The sequence below is a fragment of the Bison bison genome, unplaced genomic scaffold, assembly GCF_000754665.1.
Source record: "Bison bison bison isolate TAMUID 2011002044 unplaced genomic scaffold, Bison_UMD1.0 scf7180017851375, whole genome shotgun sequence".
In the NCBI taxonomy this organism is placed as follows: Eukaryota; Metazoa; Chordata; class Mammalia; order Artiodactyla; family Bovidae; genus Bison; species Bison bison.
This window is the reverse complement of record NW_011481948.1, coordinates 245,392-250,939: the sequence shown is the minus strand read 5'-3', so window position 1 is coordinate 250,939 and position 5,548 is coordinate 245,392. Positions and strand designations below refer to the sequence as shown.

Below are 5,548 nucleotides of genomic sequence, written 5' to 3'. Positions count from 1 at the left end.
CTGCTGCTGCTGCTGCTAAGTCGCTTCAGTCGTGTCCGACTCTGTGCGACCCCATAGATGGCAGCCCACCAGTCTCCCCTGTCCCTGGGATTCTCCAGGCAAGAACACTGGAGTGGGTTGCCATTTCCTTCTCCAATGCATGAAAGTGAAAAGTGGAAGTGAAGTTGTGCGGTCGTGTACGACTCTTCGAGACCCCATGGACTGCAGCCTACCAGACTCCTCCGTCCATGGGATTTTCCAAGCAAGAGTACTGGAGTGGGGTGCCATTGCCTTCTTCGTTTATTTAACATTATTTAAAAGAATTTTAGAAACCTTTTTTTTTTTTTTTTACTAGATAGACAGACATGTAATAAAGCAAATATAGAAAGAATGTTCATTGCAGAGTCTGGGTAGTGGATACACGAGTATTCACTGTGCAGTCCTTTTCAAACTGTCTGAATGTTTGAAAATATTTATAGTAAGATGGCTCTAGTGGTAAAGAGCCCATCTACCCATGCAGGAGACGTAAGAGATTCAGGCTTGATCCCTGGATCAGGAAGATCCCCTGCAGAAGGGAATGGCAACCCACTCCAGTATTCTTGCCTGGGAAATCCCATGGACAGAGGAGCCTGGTGGCTACAGTCCATGGGGTCACAAAGAGTTGGAAGCAACTTAGCATGCACACAAGGCATTGGGAAAAAAAAAAGTTTTTATTATACAAAATTCCCAAGACAATATAAAGTACCTGTGATACAGTAAGATATGTTTGGTGTTTATCCCTGGTTCATGGCTCTCAGCTCCCAAAACCCAAGCCATCTCCAGGGTGCTGAGTGTCCTCCATGTGCTAATGAGCACTGGGGGCTGCAGGCAGCAGGGCTTCAGGGCGGGAGGGGTCAGCAGAAAGAGGAGGCTCTACTGAGGCCCGGAGCTTCAGTGTGACCCGCCACCTCCAGGAAGGGCAGAGGGGCTGGAGACCAGTGACTTAGTCAGCCACACTGAGGTAATGAAGCCTGCATAAAATGCCCTCATGGTGGGATTCCCAGGTGAGCAGCCCGGGCGCTGGGAGGGGGCACAGCTGGACTGGGTGTGGTTCTGTGCCCGCCGTGCCGTGCCCTGTGCACTCTGCCGCCTGGCTGTTCCTGGGCTGTAGGCTTCCTAATAAAGAGGTGTGAGTACACAGGGTGCTTACAGCAAAGGGTGGGCCCTGCGGAGGGCGCGTGGGAACCTCCCCTGGCTTCCAGCTTCGTTGTGGGAGGCACAGCAGGCCCGGGGCTGGGGGCTGGTGCCGGAGGTGGGGCCATCCGTGGAGCTGAGGCTTGAGCTGCAGGGTCTGCGCTCACTGCTGGGAGTTTGTGGACACACAGCTGCGTCTGCAGAGAACGGCAGGCGTGTGGGGGGACACAACAGACAACACTTGGCCCAGTTCCAACAGCTGTCAACTCTGTCCAGTCTTTGTTCCCCACTAGTTCCAAACCTCTGTCCCCTGGGTTATTTTGTAGCACGTCCCAAGCATCGTATTACTGATCTGTAATGTTTCAATCAGATGAATAAAATATGAGGATTTCAGTTTTCAGATGGCTTGCTCATCATCTCTCCCTAAAACAGCCATAATCTGTTCGTATCATTAGCTATCCAGGCAACGTTTGTACTTGCCCAGTTGTCTTTAAATAGCTTTGCTTGTTTTTGTTTCTTGCAGTTTGATTGAATCAGGATCCAAACACAGGTCCGGGTGGCCCTACACTCGGGCTGGGTGTGATGTGTCTCCCCAGTTTTCTTGCGTCTTCTCTCCTTCTGTGTCTTTTCTTGCCATTATTTTGTCATTGCCAGAGTCCAGCTCCAGCAGCCAGAGATTCAACCTGAAGCGGTGAGCGGTGTCGGCGAGAAACGAGACAGCCTCTCAGTTTTCTTGGACTGCCTGTTTATTTCAGTTCAAGATTTTCTTTTGTACTTTTAGGAAAGCAGTAGGTCAGAAGTTTGACATTTTCAGTTTCCCCTCACCCAGATTTATTATCTCCATAAATCATTGTTGCTCTTCAAACAGAGTTCCTGCTTCAGCGGTTCTCTGGAAATCAGCTTTACCATCTATTATCTACTCCCTCTTATGTGTCCTATAGTTAACTTGTGATTACATTGTAACTCATGCTACATTCCTCAGTTTATTTCTTATCTTTCTAAATCCTGTTTGCCCCTAACATCCTGAGCTCACTATCTCTTAATAAGGCTTCTAGCTATAGTACCTCTAAAATTCCTAACCTCTATAAGGTGTAGTAAAATATGCTAACATTACAACATTCCTTAAATTTTCAACATCTAACTATTTTAATTATTTCTAAGCCCTAAATTCAGTAAACTCCTTTGCCATAAACATTTTCCTCACAAATAGGCTTCAGATAACAATCCCTCCCATGTCCTCAAGCTGCAGCCTATGTGCTCATCCTGGAACACTCTTTTGTAAAAGTCCTTGAACAAATGTCAATGACTAACTTTATGAATTATTTTCTGAGCACAGCTGCAGAAGGCTTTGCGCCTTCTCATGCTCCTCTCAAGAACAATAAGCACCTTAATATTCCTTTTCAGTCAACTCAGCCGAGGAAAGGAAACAAGTCAGAATCACAAAGCCTAACTCCTTCATCCCGGGTCCATGCCTGCGGGACAAAGAGAGGGGGCTGGGGCCGTGCCTGCATTTTGTCAGTAATGCCTAACGCGGCTCCCGACATGTCATTGTTGACAGACCAGGGTTTCATCCTATGGGATTTCTCTTTCTTGTCTTTTAACATGTTCTCTCTTGTCTGTTTCTTCTGTACTGAGACCCAGGGGCCTGATCAGATTCAGGCTAGAGTTTGGGAGTGCAAGCCTGCTTCCTAGTCTCGATCCTAGCTCTGAGCAGTATCGTGTCCTTCTGTCAGGAAATGCATGAGACCTGGTTGTAATGCTCGGTTGTTTACTTTTTTTGTGGTATTTGAATTGTTTTTGTGATTTCATAGGTTGAATCTTCTCTATCTTTCATACTTGTCACATTAGAATCCATTTTCAATCTCTTCATTTTTTAGTTTAAAAGCATTTCCTTTTTTTCGTCTTATTTTTAAACATACTTAAGGCATTATCTATTGCACTTATTTACTTTTGTATATTGACAGTTTCTTGTTGACTATGAGGAGAGTCTGAAACGCAGTACCTGGGTACAATCTCAGAAATGACACAGTGATGTTGGTTCGTTTCCAAGGCAAACCATTTAATATCACAGTGATCCAAGTCTGTGCCCCAGCCACTAATGCTGAAGACGCTGAAGTTGAACAGGTCTATGATAACCTACAAGACCTTCTACAACTAACACCCAAAAAACATATCCTTTTCATCATAGGGGACTGGAATGCAAAAGTGGGAAGTCAAGAGATACCTGGAGTAACAGGCAAGTTTGGCCTTGGAGTATAAAATGAGGCAGGACTAACAGTTTTGCCAAGAGAACACACTGGTCATAGCAGTATGTTCCAACAACATAAGAGACAGCTCTACACATGGACATCACCAGATGGTCAATATTGAAATCAGATTGATTATATTCTTTGCAGTCAAAGATGGAGAAGCTCTATAGTCAGCAAAAACAAGACCGGGAGCTGACTGTGGGTCAGATCATGAATTCCGTACTGCCAAATTCAGGCTTATATTGAAGAAAGTAGGAAATACCACTAGACCACTCGGGTATGACCTAAATCAAATCCCTTAGAATTATACAGAGGAAACGACAAATAGACTCAAGGGATTAGATCTGACAGAGTGTCTGAAGAGCTATGGACGGAGGTTTGTAACATTGTACAGGAGGCAGTGAACAAAACCAACCCCAAGAAAAAGAAATGCAACAAGGCAAAATGGTTGTCTGAAGAGGCCTTACAAACAGCTGAGAAAAGAAGTGAAAGGCAAAGGAGAAAAGGAAAGATATATTCATCTGAATGCAGAGTTCCAAAGAACAGCAAGGAGAGATAAGAAAGCCTTCCTCAGCGATCAATGCAAAGAGATAGAGGAAAACAATAGAATGGGAAAGACTAGAGATCTCTTCAAGAAAATTAGAGATACCAAGGGAACATTTCATGCAAAGATGGGCTCGATAAAGGACAGAAATAGTATGGACCTAACAGAAGCAGAAGATACTAAGAAGAGGTGGCAAGAATACACAGAAGAACTATTCAAAAAAGATCTTCATGACCCAGATAACCACACTGGTGTGATCACTCACCTAGAACCAAACATCCTGGAGTGTGAAGTCAAGTGGGCCTTAGGAAGCATCACTACGAACAAAGCTAGTGGAGGTGATGGAATTCCAGTTGAGCTATTGCAAATCCTGAAAGATGATGCTGTGAAAGTGCTGCACTCAATATGCCAGCAAATCTAAAAAATTCAGCAGTGGCCACGAGACTGGAAAAGGTCAGTTTTCATTTTAATCCCAAAGAAGGGCAATGCCAAAGAATGTTCAGACTACTGCACAATTGCATTCATCTTACACACTAGCAAAGTAATGCTCAAAATTCTCCAAGCAAGGTTTCAATAGTACGTGAACCTAGAACTTCCAGATGTTTGAGCTGGATTTGGAAAAGGCAGAGGAACCAGAGATCAAATTGCCAACATCTGTTGGATCATAGAAAAAGGAAGAAAGTTCCAGAAAAACATCTACTTCTGCTCTATTGACTATGCCAAAGCCTTTGACTGTGTGGATCACAACAAACTGTGGAAAATTCTGAAAAATATGGGAATACCACACCACCTTCCTTACCTGCCTCCTGAGAAACCTGTGTGCAGGTCAAGAAGCAACAGTTGTTAGAACTGGACATGGAACAACAGACTGGTTCCAGGTTGGGAAAGGAGTACATCAAGGCTGTATATTGTCACCCTGCTTGTTTAACTTATATGCAGAGTACATTATCCGAAATGCCAGACAGGATGAAGTTCAAGCTGGAATCAAGATTTCTGGAAGAAATATCAATAACCTCAGATATGCAGATGATGACATAACCCTTATGGCAGAAAGCAAAGAGGAACTAAAGAGCCTCTTAATGAAGTTGAAAGAGGAGAGTGAAAATGCTGGCTTAAAACTCAACATTTAAAAAATGAAGATCATGGCATCTTGGTCCCATCACTTCATGGGAAATAGATGGGAAAACAATGAAAACAGTGAGAGCCTTTATTTTTGGGGGGCTCCAAAATCACTGTGGATGGTGACTGCAGCCATGAAATTAAAAGACACTTGCTCCTTGGAAGAAAAGCTACGATCAACCTAGACAGCACATTAAAAAGCAGAGACATACACTACTTTTCTGACAAAAGTCCATCTAGTCAAAGCTGTGGTTTTTCCAATAGTCATGTATGGATGTGAGAGTTGGACCATAAAGAAAGCTACGCACTGAAGAATCGATGCTTTTGAACCATGGTGTTGGAGAAGACTCTTGAAAGTCCCTTGGACAGTAAAATCAAACCAGTCAATCCTGAAGGAAATCAGTCCTGAATATTCATTGGAAGGACTGATGCTGAAGGTGGAGCTCCAATACTTTGGCCACCTGATGTGAAGAATGGACTCCTT

The 5,548-nt window shown here is 44.0% G+C and overlaps 1 protein-coding gene across 1 annotated transcript in view; it reads left to right on the top strand.

Moving 5' to 3' along the window:
• The window catches only part of POLN (polymerase (DNA directed) nu), a 147,468-nt gene that overhangs the window by 34,347 nt on the left and 107,573 nt on the right, over window positions 1-5,548 (top strand). The window lies entirely within an intron of this gene.